Source organism: Dendrobates tinctorius, unplaced genomic scaffold, assembly GCF_039654945.1.
Source record: "Dendrobates tinctorius isolate UK_male_01 unplaced genomic scaffold, ASM3965494v1 ptg000038l, whole genome shotgun sequence".
Taxonomy (NCBI): Eukaryota; Metazoa; Chordata; class Amphibia; order Anura; family Dendrobatidae; genus Dendrobates; species Dendrobates tinctorius.
This window is the reverse complement of record NW_027361706.1, coordinates 16,055,819-16,080,332: the sequence shown is the minus strand read 5'-3', so window position 1 is coordinate 16,080,332 and position 24,514 is coordinate 16,055,819. Positions and strand designations below refer to the sequence as shown.

General features: G+C 44.2%; 1 protein-coding gene across 2 annotated transcripts in view; it reads right to left on the bottom strand.

Annotated features, from left to right (window-relative positions):
- SLC6A1 (solute carrier family 6 member 1) overlaps positions 1–24,514 on the bottom strand; it is a 245,090-nt gene that overhangs the window by 73,290 nt on the left and 147,286 nt on the right. The gene's annotated exons all lie outside the window — the stretch shown is intronic.

The following is a 24,514-nucleotide window of genomic DNA, read 5'->3' as shown; positions in this document are numbered from 1 at the left end:
ACGGTTAAACAAGATGAAAACACAAACAAAGGCAAGAAAATAGGCTGAGCAAACGATGGGGCCAAACTAACTAGAAAGGACAGGAAAGGAAAGATACTGTCTGCCATCTGCCAAAAAACCCTACAAAAAAGTCCAGCACAACTGATAGCAAAATTAACCCTGAAGTCACTAGACTTCTCCACTATATCAGCACTCTGAAATATTCTGAGACAGAGCAAAAAGAGGCCAATCTAATAAGGGACCAAAAAGACAATTTGGCAAATAAGTGTGGAAATTCAGCACAGCCCAGCCGGGCTGGCTGACCACACAAAAAACTGAAATGACCAACAAGAGCAAGTGTGAACATTAGCAAAAAACAAACTTATCTTGAGAAGACTGGAACAGAGCTGAGTCCTAGACCAGAGAAGCAGACTGAATCACCAGCACTAGGATAGGGCGTTGGCTGTCTTATATCCATTCTGATCCTCCAGAGATCCAATCGTTATCTTCCTCACCAGGTGGCAAATCACTACCACTTAAGTCAACCTCTCTACCTCCTGTCACCACCAGAGGGAGAACGGAAAGGGAAATCTCAACTGGTGGAGCAGAAAATGAGCTCATAACAGTACCCCCCCTTGAGGAGGGGTCACCGAACCCTCATCCAAGCCACCAGGCCGATCAGGATGGGCCCGGTGAAAAGCAAGAACCAATTTATTGGCATGAATATCAGAGGCAGAGACCCTAGAATTATCCTCATGGCCATAACCCTTCCATTTGATCAAATACTGGAGTCTCCGTCTAACCAAACAAGAATCCAATATTTTCTCTATCTCATATTCCATATTGCCTTTAACCAACACAGGGTAAGGAGGTGCCGACACAGGAACTACTGGCTCAACAAACCTCTTCAACAGTGATTTGTGAAATACGTTATGGATTTTGAACGTAACTGGAAGAGCCAGTCGAAAAGAAACAGGATTAAGAATCTCCAATATCCTATAAGGTCCAATAAATCTTGGCTTAAATTTTGGAGATGCAACCTTCATAGGAATATTCTTAGATGACAACCAAACCATATCACCCACTTTAAACCGGGGACCAATGGTCCTATGCCGGTTGGAAAAACGCTGGGCCTTTTCCTGAGAGAGTGACAATTTATCCACCACTTGGTCCCATATCTGCTGCATTCTAACAACCACAGTGTCCACACCTGGGTAGGACGAAGATTCCACTTGCCCTGAAGAGAATCAAAGATGAAACCCAAAATTACAGAAAAAGGGTGACATCAAGGTGGCAGAACTAGCTCTATTGCTCAGCGCAAATTTGGCCAAGGGCAAAAATGAGACCCAATCATCTTGATCAGCAGATATAAAGCATCTTAAATAAGACTCCAGGGTCTGGTTTGTTCTCTCAGTCTGCCCATTGGTCTGGGGATGAAACGCAGAGGAGAACGATAACTGAATTCCCAGATTGGAATAAAAGGCTTTCCAAAATCTGGAAACAAACTGGACCCCTCTATGGGACCCAATGTTCACAGGAATCCCGTGTAACCGAACCACCTGTTGTAAAAACAAGGGTACCAACTCAGCGGAAGATGGCAACTTTGGGAGTGGTACAAGATGAACCATCTTTGAAAATCTATCACAAATTACCCAGATAACAGTCATTTTCTGAGAGACAGGAAGATCAGAAATAAAATCCATTGAGATATGGGTCCATGGTCTCTTGGGCACCGGCAGGGGCATCAGCAACCCACTAGAACGAGAACAGGATTTAGACCGAGAACAAGTCCCACAGGCTTTACAAAATTCCTGACATCACGAGATAAGGCAGGCCACCAAAACGACCGACTCACCAAATCTCTGGTACCAAAAATACCTGGATGACCAGCCAATGCGGAGCAATGGACTTCAGACCTCAATCTCTTTCTCCACTGGTCCGGAACATACAATCTTCTCATAGGGCAACGCTCAGGTTTATCCTCCTGAAATTCCTCCAGGGCGCGTCTCAAATCAGGCGAAATGGCAGAAAGAACTACCCCCTCACCTAGGAAGGGAGAAAAACTGACACGTGATGTACAAGAACCGCAAAATCAATGAATATGTGTATATGGAGAACTTAATAAAAAACAAAGAAAATATAACAAGAATAATGTTTATTATTATAAATTCTGGCACAATACATAACAACAATATATAAAAAGCATACAAAATGTTATATTGTTTGGTAGAAAAAACCCTCAATGTATTAATAATCTGGTTACATACTATGTTAATTTCACCACTGTACAAAAGACTTGTATGAATAGGGCATATATAATAATCCCCAAATAGAGCAGCAAAAAAGTACAAGTGCATTAAAATTAGTGAAGTGATGAAAAATTAATAAAATACAATAATGAAATTGTCAAATATAAATCGCTACACCAAAAGTTGTAATAAAGTTTACAAAAAATATTTTGATATGTGACACTTGTATGTGTAAAAAACTAATTAAACACAGTGAAAAAATATATGTATATATGTGTATGTAAAATTAATAAAATGAAACTAAAGTGAAATCACACAAAATTGTGAAGAAATACCTGCTGAGATAATGGGGCAAAAAGTACTAAACTCACATAGGGAATGCTAAAACATGCAATTATGAGAGCGCTTGTATAGACAAATGTCTAGCGCACCATGTATAGCGCTATACAGTGAGCAAGATATCCAGCGCTTCTATAGCACAAAAGGCATGTAACCCAATATAATAAGGTAAACTGCCATGTAGCGCTATAAAATTAAAATGGGCCAGCACAGGAAAATAATATGTAGCACTGTGCAGTGAACAAAATATCTAGCGCTCAATAGCAAAGCATGTAACCTAGTATAATGAGATAAATTGCCATGTAGCGCTATGTAGTAAAAATGGGCCAGCACAGGAATACAATCTATGGCACTGTGCAATGAACGAAATCGAATATCTAGCACTCAATAGTAGGAAAAGCATGTAACATAATAAAGCATGGTATATTACCCAGTGAGCTGAATGAAGGACAGTGGTTGAAGCGGGTTGCCAAGAGAACGCGCCCCGACGCGCGTTTCGGAAAAACTCCTTCGTCAGGGAAATATAAGGAAGGAGCTTTTCCGAAACGCGCGTCGGGGCGCGTTCTCTTGGCAACCCGCTTCCACCACTGTCCTTCATTCAGCTCACTGGGTAATATACTATGCTTTATTATGTTACATGCTTTTCCTACTATTGAGCGCTAGATATTTTGTTCACTGCACAGTGCTACATATTATTTTCCTGTGCTGGCCCATTTTCACTATATAGCGCTACATGGCAGTTTACCTTATTATATTGGGTTACATGCCTTTTGTGCTATAGAAGCACTGGATATCTTGCTCACTGTATAGCATTATACATGGTGCGCTAGACATTTGTCTATACAAGCGCTCTCATAATTGCATGTTTTAGCATTCCCTATGTGAGTTTAGCACTTTTTGCCCCATTATCTCAGCAGCTATTTCTTTACAATTTTGTGTGATTTCACTTTAGTTTCATTTTATTAATTTTACATACACATATATACATATATTTTTTCACTGTGTTTAATTAGTTTTTTACACATACAAGTGTCACATATCAAAATATTTTTTGTAAACTTTATTACAACTTTTGGTGTAGTGATTTATATTTGACAATTTCATTATTGTATTTTATTAATTTTTCATCACTTCACTAATTTTGATGCACTTGTATTTTTTTGCTGCTCTATTTGGGGATTATTATATATGCCCTATTCATGCAAGTCTTTTGTACAGTGGTGAAATTAACATAGTATATAACCAGATTATTAATACATTGAGGGTTTTTTTCTGCCAAACAATATAACATTTTATATGTTTTTTATATATTGTTGTTATGTATTGTGCCAGAATTTATAATAATAAAAATTATTCTTGTTATATTTTCTTTGGTTTTTATTAAGTTCTCCATATACACATATTCATTGATTTTGCGGTTCTTGTACATCACGTGTCAGTTTTTCTCCCTTTATTGATACCGGATGGTCTGCCATCCAACCTTAAAGGAACACATTGGAAACTTATTAAATTATATTCTTTTGCATGTTATTGATTTATTATATATTGCTGCAGTGTTCTTTTCCTTTCCCCCTCACCTAGGATAGTAGTAGGCTCGGTCACATTAAGATAATCAGCAAAGAAACTCCTAGAAAGGGTGTCTGCCTTAACATTCTTTGTGCCCGGAAGAAAAGAGACCACAAAATTAAAACGCGTCAAAAACAAGGCCCATCTAGCCTGTCTAGGATTCAAGCGTTTGGCCGACTCCAGATAAGTCAGATTCTTGTGATCGGTGAGGACCACAAATTGATGTCTAGCTCCCTCCAACCAATGTCTCCACTCCTCAAATGCCCATTTCATGGCCAACAATTCCCGATTCCCCACGTCATAGTTGCGTTCAGATGGGGAGAAATTTTGAGAAAAGAAGGCACAGGGATTCATCTTAGAAGTCACAGGGTCTTTTTGGGACAAAACAGCTCCTGCACCAATCTTAGAAGCGTCTACCTCCACTTGAAATGGAAGTGAGACATTAGGTTGCCGTAAAACTGGAGCTGAAGTAAACCTCCGCTTAAGCTCCTGAAATGCTGAGACAGCCTCAGGAGACCAATTCAGTACATCAGCTCCCTTCTTAGTCAGATCAGTCAGTGGTTTGACAATACTAGAAAAATTACCTATAAATTTACTATAGAAATTAGCAAAACCCAAAAACTTCTGAAGAGTCTTCAAAGAAGTAGGCTGAACCCAATCATAAATGGCCATACCTTGGCCGGGTCCATTTCAATAGTCGATGGAGATAAGATAAATCCCAAAAATGAAATCCTCTGTACACCAAAGAGACATTTTGATCCCTTAACAAACAGGGAATTCTCCCTCAAAATCCGAAACACAGTCCGGACATGTTCCACATGGGAATCCCAATCACTAGAAAAGATCAAAATATCATCCAGATAGATGATCAAAAACTTATCCACAAAGTCTCGGAAAATATCATTCATAAAGGACTGGAAGACAGAAGGGGCATTGGAGAGCCCAAAAGGCATCACCAGGTACTCAAAATGTCCCTCCGGAGTATTAAACGCCTTATATGCCCCCCTGAGGTCAAGCTTAGTAAACCAGCAGGCCCTCTTAACTCTGGAGAATAAATCAGACATCAGAGGTAACGGGTACTGATACTTAACCGTCATCTTGTTAAGGGAACGATAATCAATACACGGTCTTAATGAGCCATCTTTCTTGGACACAAAAAACCCCCCAGCACCTAAAGGTGACAAGGATGGTCTAATATGACCCTTCTCCAATGACTCCTTAATATAGGATCGCATAGCATCATGTTCGGGTACAGATAAGTTAAAAAGCCGACCCTTGGGAAATTTACACTGAGGCATCAACTCAATTGCACAGTCATAACTCCTATAAGGGGGCAAAGATGCATGCAGACTTACTCTCACTAAATACATCAGAGAATTCAGCCAGATAATCAGGAATATCATGAGACTGAGGAGAGTTGGAGAAAACAGGACCGTCCCTAAGAACACACTGACAACCCCAACTCACCACAGACACAGATTTCCAATCCAAAACTGGGTTATGAGTTTGCAACCAGGGGAACCCCAGAACAATAGTATCATGCAAATTATGTAGCACCAAAAATTTGCAATTTTCCTGGTGGTCTGGGGCAACTCGCATTATCATCTGGGTCCAAAACTGAGGTTTATTCTCCGCCAAAGGAGTGGCATCAATACCCTTCAAAGGAATAGGCATCTGCAGAGGCGTCATGGACAAACCACAACATTTAGCAAAGTCAAAATCCATCAGATTCAGAGCTGCTCCTGAATCCACAAAAGCCTTTGTGGAAAATGTGGACAAGGAGCAGATCAGAGTAATTGCCAAAAGGAACTTAGGTTGTATACTGCCCACAGCAAATGTGTGTGCAAAACGTTTCTCTCATTTAGGGTAGACAGAAATAGTATGAGAGGCATCTCCACAGAAAAAACACAGCTTATTGCGCCTTCTAAACTCCCGATGTTGCGCCCTAGACAAAACCCCATCACATTGCATAGGTTCAGACATTTGTTCAAAAGGTGGCAGCGCCTCCTGTGTATTTTTACATTCACGTAAACGCCGATCAACTTGAATGGCTAATGCCATAGAGCCATCCAGACCAGAGGGAACAGTAAATCCCACCATAACATCTTTTACAGTCTCTGATAAACCTTTCCGAAAGAGGGCTGCCAATGCACTATCATTCCATGTAGTAAGGACCGCCCACTTTTGGAATCTTTGACAATATAACTCTGCAGGATCCTGACCCTGGTTTAATGCCAGCAGGGTTCTCTCAGCTTGATCAACGGAATTAGGTTCATCATACAACAACTCCAAGGCCTGAAAAAATGCATCCACATTAGTCAGAATAGGATTTTCAGGTGTCAGAGAAAACGCCCAATCCTGGGGATCGCCGCGCAGCAAGGAGATGACAATTTTAATCTGCTGCGCAGAGCTTCCCGATGAGTTAGGCTTCAAAGCAAGAAATAATTTACAATTATTCTTAAAATTCAAAAATTTAGACCGATCCCCAGAAAACACATCAGGAGTAGGAATCTTGGGTTCAACAGCATGTGACTGAGCGAGATAGGTGGAAATTCCCTGCACTTCAGCAGCGAGCTGCTCCACACGATCAGACAATTGCTTAATCTCCATTAAGAAAAAAAAATCCTCCTACGGCCCCAGAGAAAAAGAGGAAAAAATGCAAAAAAAAAAAAATTCTGACATTTTTTTTCCCTGCTTTTGAGTACCCTAGAATCTGCGGTCTGGCTGGTGATTCTGTTATGAATGGGTAGCCGAAGAGGAAATAGCAAACAAACAAGCTAAGTCTCAGAAAACCAAAAAGGTTGGTAACTATGCAGACTGCAGACCCCTGATCCTAACACGCAACTAGCAGCAGTCGTGGAGCGTTCCTACGGTGGTCCTAGATGCCTCGTCACAACCGGAGAACTAAATAAGCCTAAAGCAGGAAAAGAGGAAAACTAACTGCCCCAGAGCAGACCCCAAAGGAGAGACAGCCCCCCACATGTATTGACAGTTAAACAAGATGAAAACACAAACAAAGGCAGGAAAATAGGCTGAGCAAACGATGGGGCCAAACTAACTAGAAAGGACAGGAAAGGAAAGATACTGTCTGCAATCTGCCAAAAAATCCTACAAAAAAGTCCAACACAACTGATAGCAAAATTAACTCTGAAGTCACTAGACTTCTCCACTATATCAGCACTCTGAAATATTCTGAGACAGAGCAAAAAGAGGCCAATCTAATAAGGGACCAAAAAGACAATTTGGCAAATAAGTGTGGAAATTCAGCACAGCCCAGCCGGGCTGGCTGACCACACAAAAAACTGAAATGACCAACAAGAGCAAGTGTGAACATTAGCAAAAAACAAACTTATCTTGAGAAGACTGGATCAGAGCTGAGTCCTAGACCTGAGAAGCAGACTGAATCACCAGCACTAGGATAGGGCGTTGGCTGTCTTATATCCATTCTGATCCTCCAGAGATCCAATCGCTATCATCCTCACCAGGTGGCAAATCACTACCACTTAAGCCAACCTCTCTACCTCCTGTCACCACCAGAGGGAGAACCGAAGGGGAACTCTCAACTGGTGGAGCAGAAAATGAGCTCATAACACACTTGAAATAATCACATGGAAAAAGTTCCAGTTTTGTTTCACTGCTCCCCAGCAGAGAATCCCAACACTTGTGTGTCATGCTTTGGGTCAGCAAAAATGTACATGTTTGCATTACTGTGCAAACTGAACTATCAGTGACTGCTACCATAAAATTAACTTCAGGTATTTTGCAGTTACTTGAAAGTTTTTGAACATCTACCTCTCCAAGCATCTGGTGGCAGCTGGGGATAGCTTTCTTCTGCCACATCAAGGTAGTGTAGCCAGTGTTCATTTTACTTTGAACTTGTGAAGTCTGCTTCCAACTGTATCTCTAGGAACATTCAATGCCTTTGCTATCATTTTGTATCCTTTTTCTTGTTTGTACAAGGCAATGATCTTTTCTTTTAATAATTTGGACCACTCTCTCGCATTAGCCCTATTTTTTAACATGCAATCAAACGTCACAGTCATCAAATCCCTAGCCAGTCCGGGTATTTGATGTGTTTTATCCCAAGACACCTGATGCCAGTTTTGAAGGCCTTCTCTAGTTGCAGTAGATGTTCTTTGATGCCAGTTTTGAAGGCCTTCTCTAGTTGCAGTATATGTTCTTTGATGCCAGTTTTGAAGGCCTTCTCTAGGAGCAGTAGATGTTCTTCAGACAAAATCTGATTTTCTAATGTGTGCTCTTAATTATGAGAGATTCCATTAAAAGGGTTTAAAGCTCCTAAAAGACTCGGCAAGCCCAAAAGCAGTGCTCTCAAAATGTTTTTTTTTTGGTGTTTGGTGTCAGGATGCCACATCATCAGACTCAAACCTCATTTACTGTTGAACACTCAGTGTTGTGGGTACATGGTATGGAAATGGGCATGGCTGGCGGACTTCTTTCTCTGAAGCAGTGGAGGACGTTGGCAAAAGAGGGCCATTGAGCAAGAACAGAATAGGGGCCCTTTTGCAGTCCAATAGCTCATTGTAATGCACAATGCCACCTGCTTTATAAGTACAAGTGGGCCCCCTTATCTCTTGGGCCTCCTGGTTGAACCAACAATATGTCCGACCTTGCCCTGTGGATCATTTCTAAAAGTAGAGGAGTTAGGATAATATGTTAAAAATAGTGCATTATGCCAAGCACTGGATTTATGAAGCCACTCATCCAATTATCCTGATACAAAGCGTTGCTAAAGTGTGCTAAGTGTAAATTATTTATCAATTTTCTATGTGAAAAAATGACAGAAAAAAATGCAAGGCCAAGAGTTGATTTTAGCCAACAGCTCATTTAACCACTCCCGTTCTGAGGTTGGCGCTAGAACAATTTGTCTTCCCCTATTTATTTTGGCAGCTGCTGTGAGGTTAAATATATTCTGAACGCATGATGTGCATTTATATTCTCTAAGCTTGACTTTAGTAAGTTTGATCAATTTGGAATCATGCCTGCCACGTTCAAAAGTGTTTAGCGACATTTTCTTTGGGAATAGAGAGACAGCCTGGACTATGTTTGACAAATCAATTACTATATCTTACACATTTTTTACAAATGTATTAGATATGATCCCAAGTTCCCTGGCCCTCTCATGCTGACTAGGCCTGGGTGTTCATGAAACCATGACCTTTGGCACGCACTTGTGCTTATGAGTGGTGATAATCTGAAGATGCGATGAGGATCGCACAGGTGGCAATGAGGAGCAAATGGGGCCAAGTGGAAAGGTGAGTATAAGGATTTTTTTTTTTCTTGAATTTTGATGACTTTTATGATTCAGAAAAATGTCGACTGCAAAATTACAAAAAAAAAAATCTGCATTTGGAGAATACAGATTGTTCAAGTAGAATTCAATTCCGCATTTATTCTCTCATCTATTGTCAGCAACAGATATGGGCTAATAGTTCTAGATGAATCAAATTCACCTCTAATTTCACAGTTTCATAGTTTTAAGGTTCAAAGAAGACAGAAGTCCATCGTGATCAATCTATAACCTAACGTGATGATCAGGGCACAAATCAGATTAGTAAAGCTGACAATGAATTAAGGCTTACAAGAGATGTCAAAAGCAATAAAAAGGGATTCTGGGGATAGGTCAAAAGTAAAAGAAAAATCAAATATGCTATATGATTTTTACAGGATGAAAATGATGAAATGGTAAGAAAGGATGTTGTGAAGGACAAACTTTTACATTTCTATTTTGCATCTATTTTCTCTCAGAAAGGAAATGTAACATCAACTGATCTTCACCGTCCTAGTAAAGTAATAGAAGAATCAAGAATATCTATAAACAGAGAAGGAATACTTAGCTAACATAAATGAATTCAAGTCTCCAGGTTCAGATGAATTACACCCCAGAGTACTGATGGAGATAGCAGAAGACATTTTTGAACCCCTCTCCATAATCTTTGAAAATTCTGGGAGAACAGAAGAAGTCTCAGAAGACTGGAAAAGAGCAAATGTTGTTCATACCTTCAAAAAGGGGAAGAAGGTGGACCCAGGGAACTCTAGGCCAGTGAGTCTGACTATACCAGAAAAGATCTTTGAACAAATTATTAAACAACATGTATGTAATTACCTGGACAAGAATGAAGTGATTATCCAGAGTCAGGATGGGTTTGTAACTAATAAGTCATGTCAGACTAACTTAATTTCCTTCTATGACAGAATCACTGACTGGGAGGCCTTCTATGACAGAATCACTGACTGGGAGGATCAGGGAAATGCTGTAGATATAGTATATATTGACTTCAGCAAAGCATTTGACAAAGTATCTTACACAATCCTTATTGAAAAAATGACTAAGCATGAAATGGACAAGGCAACTGTTATGTGGATTCATAACTGGCTTAGTGGTCGGACCCAAAGAGTAGTCGTAAATGGCTGCACTTCCAGATGGAAGAATGTCAAAAGTGGAGTACCACAGGGCTCTGTACTGGGCATGGTATTGTTCAACATCTTTATCAATGATTTAGATGAAGGAATTGAGGGTAAACTGATTAAATTTGCTGATGACACAAAGCTAGGGGGGATAGCTAATACTAGAGAAGAGAGAGAGAGGATTCAAAAAGATATAAATAAACTGGAGCAGTGGGCAGCAACTAACAGAATGGTTTTTAACAGGGGAAAATGCAAAGTACTACATCTGGGCAATAAAAATGAAAAAAGCATATACAGAATGGGAGGAATAGGGCTAAGCAACAGCACATGTGAAAAAGATGTGGGTATACTAATAGATCACAGACTGAATATGAGTCAACAGTGAGATGCAGCAGCAATAAAGGCAAATGCAATTCTAGGATGTGTTAACAGAAGCATACAGTCTAGATCACATGAAGTCATTATCCCCCTCTACTCCTCTTTGGTCAGACTTCATCTGGAATACTGTGTTCAGTTTGGGGCACCACATTTTAAAAAAAACTTCCATAAACTGGAGCAAGTTCAGAGAAGAGCGACCAGAATGGTGATCAGTCTGCATACCATGTCCTATGAGGAACGGTTACAGGATTTGGGAAAGTTTAGCTTGGAAAAAAGAAGACTAAGAGGAGACTTAATAGCTGTCTACAAATATCTCAAGGGCTGTCACATTGTAGAAAGATTGTCTTTATTCTCATTTGCACAAGGAAAGACTAGAAGCAATGGGATGAAACTGAATGGGAAGAGACACAGATTAGATACTAGAAAAAAATGTTTTGACAGTTAGGGTGATCAATGAGTGCAGCAGGCTGCCACAAGAGGTGGTGAGTTCTCCTTCATTGGAAGTCTTCAAACAGAGGCTGGACAGACATCTGTCTGGGATCATTAATGAATCCTGCTTTGAGCAGAAGGTTGAACCAGATGACCCAGGAGGTCCCTTCCAACTCTACTATTCTATGATTCTATGATCCTGAGGAAGGCAAAAATATTGTAGATGCTAATTGTCCCCAATTAGGGAAAAATTCATTCCCGCCTCTACATACCACAATTAATTCCCTGGATCAACATCCAATCGCAGAATCTAGTGCCCATAGCCAGTTATATTACATTTATCAGGAAAGGCATCCAGACCCTTCTTGTGCTTTTTTAGTGACTTAAACCTTGCAACTTCATGTGGCAGAGAGTTCCATAGTCTCACTGCTCTTACAGTAAAGAATTGCTGTCTATAAAGATAGAAAAACAGTCATTCCTCAAGACGTAGAGGAAACCTTCTTTGTCATTATTCACCAAAATCTGAATTTTTTGATTAGCACAAATCTGACTGCCATTTTGTCATATTCAAAAGGGCTGGGAAGGGTCAAAACAAAATTAATACTCACCCGGCCCTCACCTATCTTGTTTAGTTTGATTTCCGATGAAACCATCAACAGGCTATCTTTTACAAAATTAGGTGCCTGGCATCTTTTGCATCTCCACTTCTAACTACTAAGCAACTCAGGAGGTGCCAAAGATGCTGAAGATGACTAAGTAAAGTCTGAACCACCATATCCACAGCACTGTTTCACAGAAAACAACAGGAGCGATTCATCAAGACCATTTTAATGAATCAGGGGAGTTAGGAGGTCCATGGTGGCATGTGCCACTATGTGCGCCTCACCACAAGTCTTATTCCAGCCCCCACCTATCATCATTAATTTGATGAGCAGGGGTCATCACACCACGCACCCCTTTCTGCCTCAGTTGCACCCACTTTGTCAGAGCTGCGGAGAGAGAATGGGGCGAACACGTCAAAAGTAACATTTTTTTGTTTTTTCGTTTGTGAAAAAAAAAATGCGACTTTTCAAAGCATTTTTGGCCTGAAACCTGGCCAAAAAGCTTTGCTGAATCTCCACAAAATAAGCTGTTTTATTTTTTTAATGCCTGGGTACCTATTATGTATAGTAAATACCTGTCCAGATGACTACTAAGTGAATGTAAACTCTTACAGCAACTTGTGCTGTAAAATCATGAAAGAACATAAGAACATAGAATGAAAAATATCAAGTCAGAAAATAAAAAATAGATTAGATAAAAAAAAGATTCAATATATATTTTTAGATAGTCACAAAAAATATATACTGATGCATTTACCCTCTCCTAGGGAAGTAGGAAAGGAAAAAAATAAGAATCTTTAGAAAAATATACCATATATACTCATGTATAAGCCGACCCGCGTATATGCCGACCCCTAATTGTGCCACAAAAAACTGGGAAAACTTATTGACTCATGTATAAGCCAAGGTGCTGCACAAGGGTTAATGGTGGTCCAAAAAGATGCTCCATAGATAAATACCCCCATAAAATGCTGCACACGGGTTAATGGTGGCCCAAGAAGATGCTCCATAGATAAAAAAAGCCCATAAAATGCTGCACAAGGGTTAATGGTGGCCCAACAAGATGCCCCATACTTAAATAACCCCCATAAAATGCTGCACAAGGGTTAATGGTGGCCCAACAAGATGCTCCATACATAAATACCCCCATATGCTGCAGCCGCTGCTGCTATTAAAAAAAAAAAGACATACTCACTAGAGTTGAGCGAAACGGGTCGAAAAATTTTAAAAGTCGACGACTTTTGGCAAAGTCGGGTTTCATGAAACGAAACCCGACCCTAGGATGAGGTCGGCCACGTGGTCGGCGACTTACGAGCCAAAGTCGCGTTTCAAAAGTTTGTTTTGCGCTCTTTTTCAGCCAATCAGGATCCACGGACACTGTGGGCAACGTGATGACATAGGCACGGGTCACCACCATCTTTCAGAAGGGCATGCAAGTGATTGGCTTGCTTTGGTGGGCGTCACAGGGGGTATAAAAGGGCGTGCACGCCGACCACCATCTTACTTCTGCCGATCTTAGCATAGGGAGAGGTTGCTGCTGATTCTGTAGGGAGAGCGTTAGGCAGGGAAGAAGAAAAAAAAACTGCTTCTGCTGCTAGCGATTTTGCCTGTACAACACACCAGTCACTGTGTGTGCAGTGCAAGGGGAGGCTATATAGTGGTGTATCAGTGGTGTTGGTTGTTGGCTGCCTTCTAAGGCTTCCTGACATTCCTGCATTGCTGTTTACCCACTGCTCCACAAACTGCTTTTTTAAAAGCAATCCCAATTTTTTTTTTTTGTCCTGCTGAGAAGAAAAAAAAACTGCTTCCGCTGCTAGCGATTTTGCCTGTACAACACACCAGTCACTGTGTGTGCAGTGCAAGGGGAGGCTATGTAGTGGTGTATCAGTGGTGTTGGTTGTTGGGCTGCCTTCTAAGGCTTCCTGACATTCCTGCATTGCTGTTTACCCACTGCTCCGCAAACTGCTTTTTTAAAAGCAATCCCAATTTTTTTTTTTTGTCCTGCTGAGAAGAAAAAAAAACTGCTTCTGCTGCTAGCGATTTGGCCTGCACAACACACCAGTCACTGTGTGTGCAGTGCAAGGGGAGGCTATATTGTGGTGTATCAGTGGTGTTGGTTGTTGGGCTGCCTTTTAAGGCTTCCTGACAGGCTGGCATTGCTGTTTACCCACTGCTCTGCAAACTGCTTTTTTAAAAGCAATCCAATCTCCCTTATCCTCTAGTCACTTTTGTCACAGCTGTGCCATCGAGCCTGTGACATAGCGCTCAGATATCAGTGGGCCTCACACAATCCAAAAGTGTCCAGTGTCCACAAGTGTCTGCAGAAATTCAAAATCTCCCTTATCCTCTTGTCACTTTTGTCACAGCTGTGCAATCGAGTCTGTGACATAGCGCTCAGATATCAGTGGCCCTCACACAATCAAAAAGTGTCCAGTGTCCACAAGTGTCTGCAGAAATTCAAAATCTCCCTTATCCTCTAGTCACTTTGGTCACAGCTGTGCCATTGAGCCTGTCACATAGCGCTCAGATATTCATTGGGCCTCACACAATCCAAAAGTGTCCAGTGTCCACAAGTGTCTGCAGAAATTCAAAATCTCCCTTATCCTCTCGTCACTTTTGTCACAGCTGTGCCATCGAGCCTGTGACATAGCGCTCAGATATCAGTGGCCCTCACACAATCCAAAAGTGTCCAGTGTCCACAAGTGTCTGCAGAAATTCAAAATCTCCCTTATCCTCTCGTCACTTTTGTCACAGCTGTGCCATCAAGCCTGTGACATAGCGCTCAGATATCAGTGGCCCTCACACAATCCAAAAGTGTCCAGTGTCCACAAGTGTCTGCAGAAATACAAAATCTCCCTTATCCTCTCGTCACTTTGGTCACAGCTGTGCCATTGAGCCTGTCACATAGCGCTCAGATATTCATTGGGCCTCACACAATCCAAAAATGTCCAGTGTCCACAAGTGTGTGCAGAAATTCAAAATCTCCCTTATCCTCTAGTCACTTTGGTCACAGCTGTGCCATCGAGCCTGTCACACAGCGCTCAGATATTCATTGGGCCTCACTCAATCCAAAAGTGTCCAGTGTCCACAAGTGTGTGCAGAAATTCAAAATCTCCCTTATCCTCTCGTCGCTTTTGTCACAGCTGTGCCATCGAGCCTGTGACATAGCGCTCAGATATCAGTGGGCCTCACACAAATCAAAAGTGTCCAGTGTCCACAAGTGTCTGCAGAAATTCAAAATCTCCCTTATCCTCTCGTCACTTTTGTCACAGCTATGCCATCGAGCCTGTCACATAGCGCTCAGATATCAGTGGGCCTCACACAATCCAAAAGTGTCCAGTGTCCACAAGTGTGTGCAGAAATTCAAAATCTCCCTTATCCTCTCGTCACTTTTGTCACAGCTGTGCAATCGAGCCTGTGACATAGCGCTCAGATATCAGTGGGCCTCACACAATCCAAAAGTGTCCAGTGTCCACAAGTGTGTGCAGAAATTCAAAATCTCCCTTATCCTCTAGTCACTTTGGTCACAGCTGTGCCATCGAGCCTGTCACATAGCGCTCAGATATTCATTGGGCCTCACACAATCCAAAAGTGTCCAGTGTCCACAAGTGTGTGCAGAAATTCAAAATCTCCCTTATCCTCTCGTCACTTTTGTCACAGCTGTGCCATCGAGCCTGTGACATAGCGCTCAGATATCAGTGGGCCTCACACAATCCAAAAGTGTCCAGTGTCCACAAGTGTCTGCAGAAATTCAAAATCTCCCTTATCCTCTCGTCACTTTTGTCACAGCTGTGCCATTGAGCCTGTCACATAGCGCTCAGATATCAGTGGGCCTCACACAATCCAAAAGTGTCCAGTGTCCACAAGTGTGTGCAGAAATTCAAAATCTCCCTTATCCTCTCGTCACTTTTGTCACAGCTGTGCCATCGAGCCTGTGACATAGCGCTCAGATATCAGTGGGCCTCACACAATCCAAAAGTGCCCAGTGTCCACAAGTGTCTGCAGAAATTCAAAATCTCCCTTATCCTCTAGTCACTTTGGTCACAGCTGTGACATCGAGCCTGTCACATAGCGCTCAGATATTCATTGGGCCTCACACAATCCAAAAGTGTCCAGTGTCCACAAGTGTGTGCAGAAATTCAAAATCTCCCTTATCCTCTAGTCACTTTGGTCACAGCTGTGCCATCGAGCCTGTCACATAGCGCTCAGATATTCATTGGGCCTCACACAATCCAAAACTGTCCAGTGTCCACAAGTGTGTGCAGAAATTCAAAATCTCCCTTATCCTCTAGTCACTTTGGTCACAGCTGTGCCATCGAGCCTGTGACATAGCGCTCAGATATCAGTGGGCCTCACACAATCCAAAAGTGTCCAGTGTCCACAAGTGTCTGCAGAAATTCAAAATCTCCCTTATCCTCTAGTCACTTTTGTCACAGCTGTGCCATCGAGCCTGTGACATAGCGCTCAGATATCAGTGGGCCCACACAATACAAAAGTGTCCAGTGTCCACAAGTGTCTGCAGAAATTCAAAATCTCCCCTGTCCTATAGACACCTTGTACCTTGTTTTACATTACTATATAGTTTGTTGGATTTTGTCTACATTTCTACCAAAAATGAGGAAGGCTGGTGGAAGAGGCCGTGGAATTGGGCGGGGGTTGGCAGCTGGTAATGATGGTGTTGGTGGTGGATCTGATGGTAGTGGCAAGAGCAAAATAGGACCGAATGCAGGAGGTGTTGAGCCTGCGTCATCGTCTGGCTACATAAGGCCTCTAACGCTTAGTTTTCTAGGAGTTGGCAAACCGCTTTTAAAGCCAGAGCATCAGGAAAAAGTTTTGTCTTACATTGCTGACTCAGCCTCCAGCTCTATCGCCTCCTCTTCTTCAGTTGTAAAAAGTAAAAGCACTGAGTCGTCATTGGAGGCTCATGTTCATGAACCACACCTTTCCTTGTGTCCTTCACCCCAACCAAGATTGAAGGATGACGCAGGCCATACTACTGATTACTCCATGGAGCTTTTTTCACATACCATGCCTGGATTATCAAGTCAAATGGTGAATTACCCAGGCCAAGATGAATCTGACATGGAGTGCACTGATGCACAGCCGCTAATGGATGATTCTGCTGGTACATTCACTCAGAGCACTACATTGTCCTCGCAGTGTACAGAGCCAGATTCTGACCCTGATGAGACTCAGGTGCCCCTTCCCGCACACTATACCACCATACACGGTGACACAGAGGAAGGTGCACATGACATAGAAGAGGAGGTGATGGATGACCCAGTTGTTGACCCAGATTGGCATCCATTGGGGGAAGAGGGTGCTGCTTCCAATAGCTCAGATGAGGAGCATCCACAGCAGACATCGACATCGCAACAGCTGTTATCTGGCAGGCCCGGAGCACTCCAAAGACAGGTTCCAAACATCAAAAGAGTTGCTGGACAGCTTGTCCAGAGGGTCAAAAGATCACTGCGTGCTAGGCCGCAAAATGTCTGCCAAAGTAGGAAGAGTGCAGTGTGGCACTTTTTTGAACAAAATCCTCATGATCAGGCCAAGGTTATCTGTAAGAAGTGCGCAAAGGCCTTTAGCCGAGGGAAAAATTTGAATACCAGTTGCATGCTTAGACATTTAACCAGCATGCACTTGCAAGCGTGGACACAACACCAAACCTCAAGTGCCACATGTGCAACTGATCACAACGAAGGTAGTCAGCAATGCTACATTGTTTCCCCCACTGTAAGCCTACCGGTTAGCACAGCAGCAAATGTTGAGGTGTCGTTGCAAGGCCACAGCAGTCAGGGAGTCCCACTGTTATATAAACGAAAGACTGATTCTAGGCAATCAGAAAGAACACCAACTCCATCACCATCATCAACCCTCTCTCAGTCCGCCCTGTCCACCGCTACTTCCACCATATGCAGCTCTCAAGTCCAGCTCACCCTCCCAGACACTATGAGTAGGTCAAGAAAATACTCAGTCTCTCATCCGCGTACACTGGGTTTGAACGCCCACATTGCCAAACTAATCTCGTTTGAGATTATGCCCTTTCGGTTGGTGGAAAGCACAGCTTTCCGCGAACTCATGGCCTATGCAGTACCACGCTATGACCTACCCAGTCGCCACTTCTTCTCTCGCAAAGCCATCCCAGCCCTCCACCATCATGTGAAAGACCGCATTGTCCATGCACTCAAGCAGTCAGTGAGCGGAAAGGTTCACCTCACAACTGATGCATGGTCCAGTCGGCATGGCCAGGGCCGTTACGTGTCCATCACTGCGCACTGGGTTAATGTGGTGGATGCAGGGTCCACAGGGGACAGCGGTGGTGGGACAGTGCTGCCTAGCCCACGGTATAGGAAACAGTTGGCTGTAGGCGTTCGACCCTGCTCCTCCTCCAGAAGCGAAAGCTCGTCCACAGAGCGCAGTTGTACGCGCACTCCATCTGCAGCTGCCACTGTTGCACACGATGTTTCCCCCTATCGAGCATCTAGTGGAAAGCGTCAGCAGGCTGTGTTGCAGATGATGTGTTTGGGCAACAGACACACCGCCGAGGTGCTGGCCGAGTACTTGAAGCGACAAATTGAGTCATGGCTGGGCAGTGTACATCTTGAGGCAGGCAAGGTAGTTAGTGATAACGGCCGTAATTTTGTGGCAGCCATAGCCCTTTCAAAACTCAGCCATATACCTTGCTTGGCTCACACCTTGAACCTGGTGGTGCAGTGCTTCCTCAAAAATTATCCGGAGTTAACAGCCCTGCTCCAGAAGGTGCGAAGACTGTGCGCGCACATCCGCCGGTCGCCTGTACACTCCGTTTGTATGCAGAAGCTGCAGCGATTGCTCCACCTTCCAAACCACCGCCTCATTATCGACATGGCAACAAGGTGGAACTCCACCCTGCACATGGTGGAGCGGCTGTGCGAGCAGAGGCAGGCCATAATGCATTTGTGGGAGGATACACGGCCAGGCACTTTGAGAGCAGACATGGAGTTGACAGGTGTGCAGTGGTCGAAGCTAAAAGACCTCTGTAAAGTCCTTCAGTGTTTTGAGGAATGCACACGACTGGTAAGCGCAGACGACGCCATCCTAAGCATGAGCATCCCACTTATGCGTCTGCTCATGCAAACTTTGATGCACCTTAAGGAGCAGGCGTCTGCAGCCAATGTTGATGAGGAGGAAGAGGAGGAGGGAATCCTTGATGACATTCAGCCATTGTCTGCTCAGGGACCTCTCCTGGATGAGGTGGAGGAAGAAGAGGAGGAGGAGGAGGATGATGGGGATGATTACTTAGGGGAGGAGGATGCATCTCGTGGGGCAAGTGAAAATGTTGGCGTGGCAAGGTCTGGTACAGGGTTTGTGTGTGACTGGAGGGATGTGGATTTGCCAGAAAGTGCTCCTCCAACCAGAACTCGCAGTGCATCATTGACACCGGGAACATTGGCCCACATGTCAGATTATGCCTTGCAGATCCTAAAAAGGGACCCACGCATTGCCAAAATGATGAACGATGACGACTACTGGTTGGCCAGCATCCTGGATCCACGCTATAAAGGCAAATTACAAAACATCATGCCACAGGAGAACCTTGACCTAATATTGGCTAATAAACAAGCAACTCTGGTAAATCGGTTGCTTGAGGCATTCCCAGCACACAGCAGCGGTGATGGTTCTCACACGAGCCGTACGGGCCGGGGGTAGCTTGGCAGAGGTGTTCGTGGTGCACACAGCAGAAGTGGTGTTGGAGACAGGGGTTTCATGACAATGTTGTGGACTGATTTTTCAAATACCGCTCACACAACTGGTAATACTGCATCGATGGAAAGTGACAGGAGACAGCAGTTGTCAACTGTGGTTACAAACTACTTTTCCTCCCATATCGATGTTCTCCCACACAGGTCATTCCCCTTTGACTATTGGGCCGCTAAACTGGACACCTGGCCTGAATTGGCCCAATATGCCTTACAGGAGCTCGCATGCCCAGCTGCAAGTGTGCTATCGGAAAGAGTCTTCAGTGCAGCTGGATCAATCCTGACAGAAAAAAGGACCCGTCTGTCAACCCAAAATGTGGATGATCTGACCTTCATTAAAATGAACCATGCATGGGTTTCCAAGGATTTTGTCCCACCTTCCCCTGATGACACATAGGGTGACAGAAAAATGGCTTGCTTTGGTCCACCTCTTCCTGGGACTTCACCTATTTCGCCTTTTGCATCAGCTGAATGTCCAACATCAACATATGCCACTTTCTAAAACTCCCTAACTGTGCTGCCTCCCCCCCCCATGGCCGGGGTCACCACCTAGCGCACGACACCGTGCGAGTGCCGTTGCCCTGGACAGGTGGGTAGGCCGACTCTTGGGTGCGGGCACTGGCACAGGGTCCCTCATAGTGCAATCAAGTGTCTCTGACGGTGGTGGTGCACACCCGCCGTCAGACACACCGCCGTACTATGAGGGGCCCAGTGCCAGTACCGACTCCCACGAGTGGGCCCCCCTTGCTTGGGCAGGGCCCCAGCATTTGCAATCTTTACCTCTCCCTGCTCCTCCGCTGTGTAATCTGGGCCGTCAAATCCATACTGTGCCTGACACCGTCTGAGCCTGCCTCCTGATGTACAGACATATATTTTGAATGTGTACGCTATCCATACATGTTATCCGGGGATACGGTACCCTTTCTAACCTTTGTGCAATCACGTCCAATCCATACTGTGCCTGACACCGTCTGAGCCTGCCTCCTGATGTATAGACATATATTTTGAATGTGTACGCTATCCATACATGTTATCCGGGGATACGGTACCCTTTCTAACCTTTGTGCAATCACGTGCAATCCATACTGTGCCTGACACCGTCTGAGCCTGCCTCCTGATGTACAGACATATATATTGAATGTGTACGCTATCCATACATGTTATCCGGGGATACGGTACTCTTTCTAACCTTTGTGCAATCACGTGCAATTCATACTGGGCCTAACACCGTCTGAGCCTGCCTCCTGATGTACAGACATATATTTTGAATGTGTACGCTATCCATACATGTTATCCGGGGATACGGTACCCTTTCTAACCTTTGTGCAATCACGTGCAATCCATACTGGGCCTAACACCGTCTGAGCCTGCCTCCTGATGTACAGACATATATTTTGAATGTGTACGCTATCCATACATGTTATCCGGGGATACGGTACCCTTTCTAACCTTTGTGCAATCATGTGCAATCCATACTGGGCCTAACACCGTCGGAGCCTGCCTCCTGATGTACAGACATATATTTTGAATGTGTATGCTATCCATACATGTTATCCGGGGATACGGTACCCTTTCTAACCTTTGTGCAATCACGTGCAATCCATACTGGGCCTAACACCGTCTGAGCCTGCCTCCTGATGTATAGACATATATTTTGAATGTGTACGCTATCCATACATGTTATCCGGGGATACGGTACCCTTTCTAACCTTTGTGCAATCACGTGCAATCCATACTGGGCGTGAGAACGGCTGGCGAGCTGTTAAGCAAGCTACAGCACCTGTGGTTTGCACACGTAAGTTTTTCATTTTTTCAGGAATGACGGTTAGGCCTAATTCCGGAACTGCGGTTGACCTGCACTTACTGGGAAATCATTGTTCGCGGGTAATAATTGTCATCAGTGATCCCCATCACTAACGTTGTCCAGCGGGTTATCTGCACCTGTAAGCGACAAACGCTGGCCTTTGCAGTGTAGCGCACATGCAGCCACGGACATATAATGGCATGACACACCAGTGTCCCTCTAGTAAGCCGGACTCGGACCACGGGGCATGACGGAGTCTCGTTCGTTAACGGAATTAAGCTTGCAATGTGTGCATCTGTTCTGTAGCTGGCATGGTTGTGGTTTCCCAGGTGGAATCGAATTTAACCGTAGGCTCCACTCCTGGTGGTGCCCTTCTGGACATTCCTTTAAGGTTCAGCTTTGCAACCATACTGCCCACGTAAAACAAACACTTTGCCTTCATGAACGCTGTTTGGAGGGTCATGACTCATGGGAATAACGCCGCCCAATCAGTTAACCTGCTAGAGAGATCGTTCGTTGCTCCCAAGCATGACATCACACTCCCTAGGAAGAAGGTAATGCCACTGTGGCGACCGTACTCCTGGGGGCGACACAAGTCACGGTGGCTCAGTGGTTAGCGCTGCAGCCTTGCAGCGCTGGAGTCCTGGGTTCGAATCCCACCAAGGACAACATCTGCAAGGAGTTTGTATGTTCTCCCCGTGTTTGCGTGGGTTTCCTCCGGGCACTCCGGTTTCCTCCCACATTCTAAAGACATACTGATAGGGAATTTAGATTGTGAGCCCCATCGGGGACAGTGATGAAAATGTGTGCAAAAACTGTAAAGCGCTGCGGAATATGTTAGCGCTATATAAAAATAAAGATTATTATTATAAGTGCACTGATGCCCAGCCACTGCTCGATGAATCTGCTGGTACATTGACCCAGACCACTACATTCCCCTCGCATGCTACATGGCCTGAATCTGACCCTGATGAAACTCAGGTTACCCTTCCCATATACAGTTCTATCTTACACGGTGACAAAGAGGAAGCTGCAGATGAAAGTGCAGGTTCGGCCCACCCGCCATCAGACACACCACAGTACTATCAGGGGCCCTGTGCCAGTGCCATCGCCAACGAGTGGGCCCCCCCCGCTTGCTCAGGATCACAGCACTTGCAAAGTTGAAATACTGTGCAGTGAGATGGAAGATGGGGACGACGAGGAGTCCAGACAAGTACAGGGATTCCCTAGCGAGGAGACTTATTTGATTGTTTTCAATGTTGGGACAGCAATTTTTGGGGAGCACTATACTCTGGAGAATGATAGATGGTGCCCACCATACACTGGAACATTCCAAAGGTGGACATCAGACACTGGAGCAGCATTTACAGGGCCCATTATACACTAGAGCATTAGAAATGGGGCCCATTATGTTTGGAGCATTATTTGGGCCCATAAGACAGTGGAGCTTCATCCATGGGGACCAACATATACTGTAGCATTATGTGGAGCTCATCATATACTGTTTCAAACATTATATGGGACCAATGATTCTGTATGGAGAAATACAGTAGATGGGCCTCGTCATGAGATGTAAAAAGTGAAGTATTTTTCATTGTACTATACCGCTATTTCTCTGCCGTATCGGAGCATGATGAGTTGTGGTATTATGTGTTAAAGGGGCGCTCTTTCCCCCAGGGCACATGAAAACCTGGAGCCAGCCCTACCCCCCCACAACTTTAGCCAAATAACCCCCATTTTTCAGTGTGTAACTTGTATTATGAAGTTAATTAAGGTTGACAAGCTTAAGTAAGAAGAATTGATGCTTTTGGCATTCAAATGGGCACTGTAGGTGTGTTTCCTGTCCTCCTCTCACTGCCGACTTTTATTCCCCATTGACTTACATTGGGTTTCGTGTTTCGGGACGACCCCGACTTTTCCCTATAATCGGACGATCTTGCTCGACCCGACTTTTGGAAAAGTCGGGTTTCACGAAACGAAAAGCGACCCTAAAAAACCAAAAGTCGCTCATCTCTAATACTCACCTCTCCGTCGCTGGGGGCCAGGTGCCGATATCGCCACTGGCTCAGGCCCCCAGCACTGGCTATATTTACCGGTCCCCGCTCCATCGCTGTCTCCCGGGTCCTCTGCAGTGACGTTCGGCAGAGGGTGTGCACTGACTACGCCATCGCGCCCTCTGAACGTCACAGCCAGAGGACCCGGGAGACAGCGATGGAGCAGGGACCGGTAAATATTGCTCTTCTCCCCATCTCCCCGTCATACTCACCCCCTCCTGGCGCACGGTCTCTGCAGCCCCTGCTTCACCCATGCTCTCGGCGCCCTAGCTGTTCCTGCATTCATCGGTCACGTTGTACCGCTCTTTAAAGTCATGAATATGCACATATTTATGACTGCAATGAGCGGTACCATGTGATCGCTGAATGCAGGAACAGCTAGGGCGCCGAGACCATGGGGGAAGCAGGGGGTGCAGAGACCATGCCAGGAGGGGGTGAGTATGGTCTCTGACATCTCCGCTCCCCCTCCCCTGCCGACTCCCGGTATATGACTTGCGTATAAGCCCAGAGGGGGACTTTCAGCCCCAAAAAATGGGCTGAAAATTTCAGTTCATGCGTGAGTATATACGGTAAATATTCAAACTTTTTAAATAAATGTTATTTTATTAATTCACATGGCACATTTTATTAGTTATTACGGTAAAAATCAGTCAAATGGCTTTTTGCATGTTGAGCAAAGTACAAGAGCTCTTATGACAAGTTTTTATAGAATTTAGTAAATAGCAAAAAATAATATGCATTTGCCTATAGCAACCAGTTATTAAGTCAATCCAATCTCGCGTGATAGCTAGAGAGCGAACGTCTGACGGGTTGTTCTCTCTTACAGCACAATTATCCTTTTCACCCTATTATTAGAGGAGCCTGATGGTGAAGGCTATAATTACTCGAGATGGAAGTCTGTTTGCTGAGGATCTAATAAAGGTACATTTACATGTAATCTCACTAT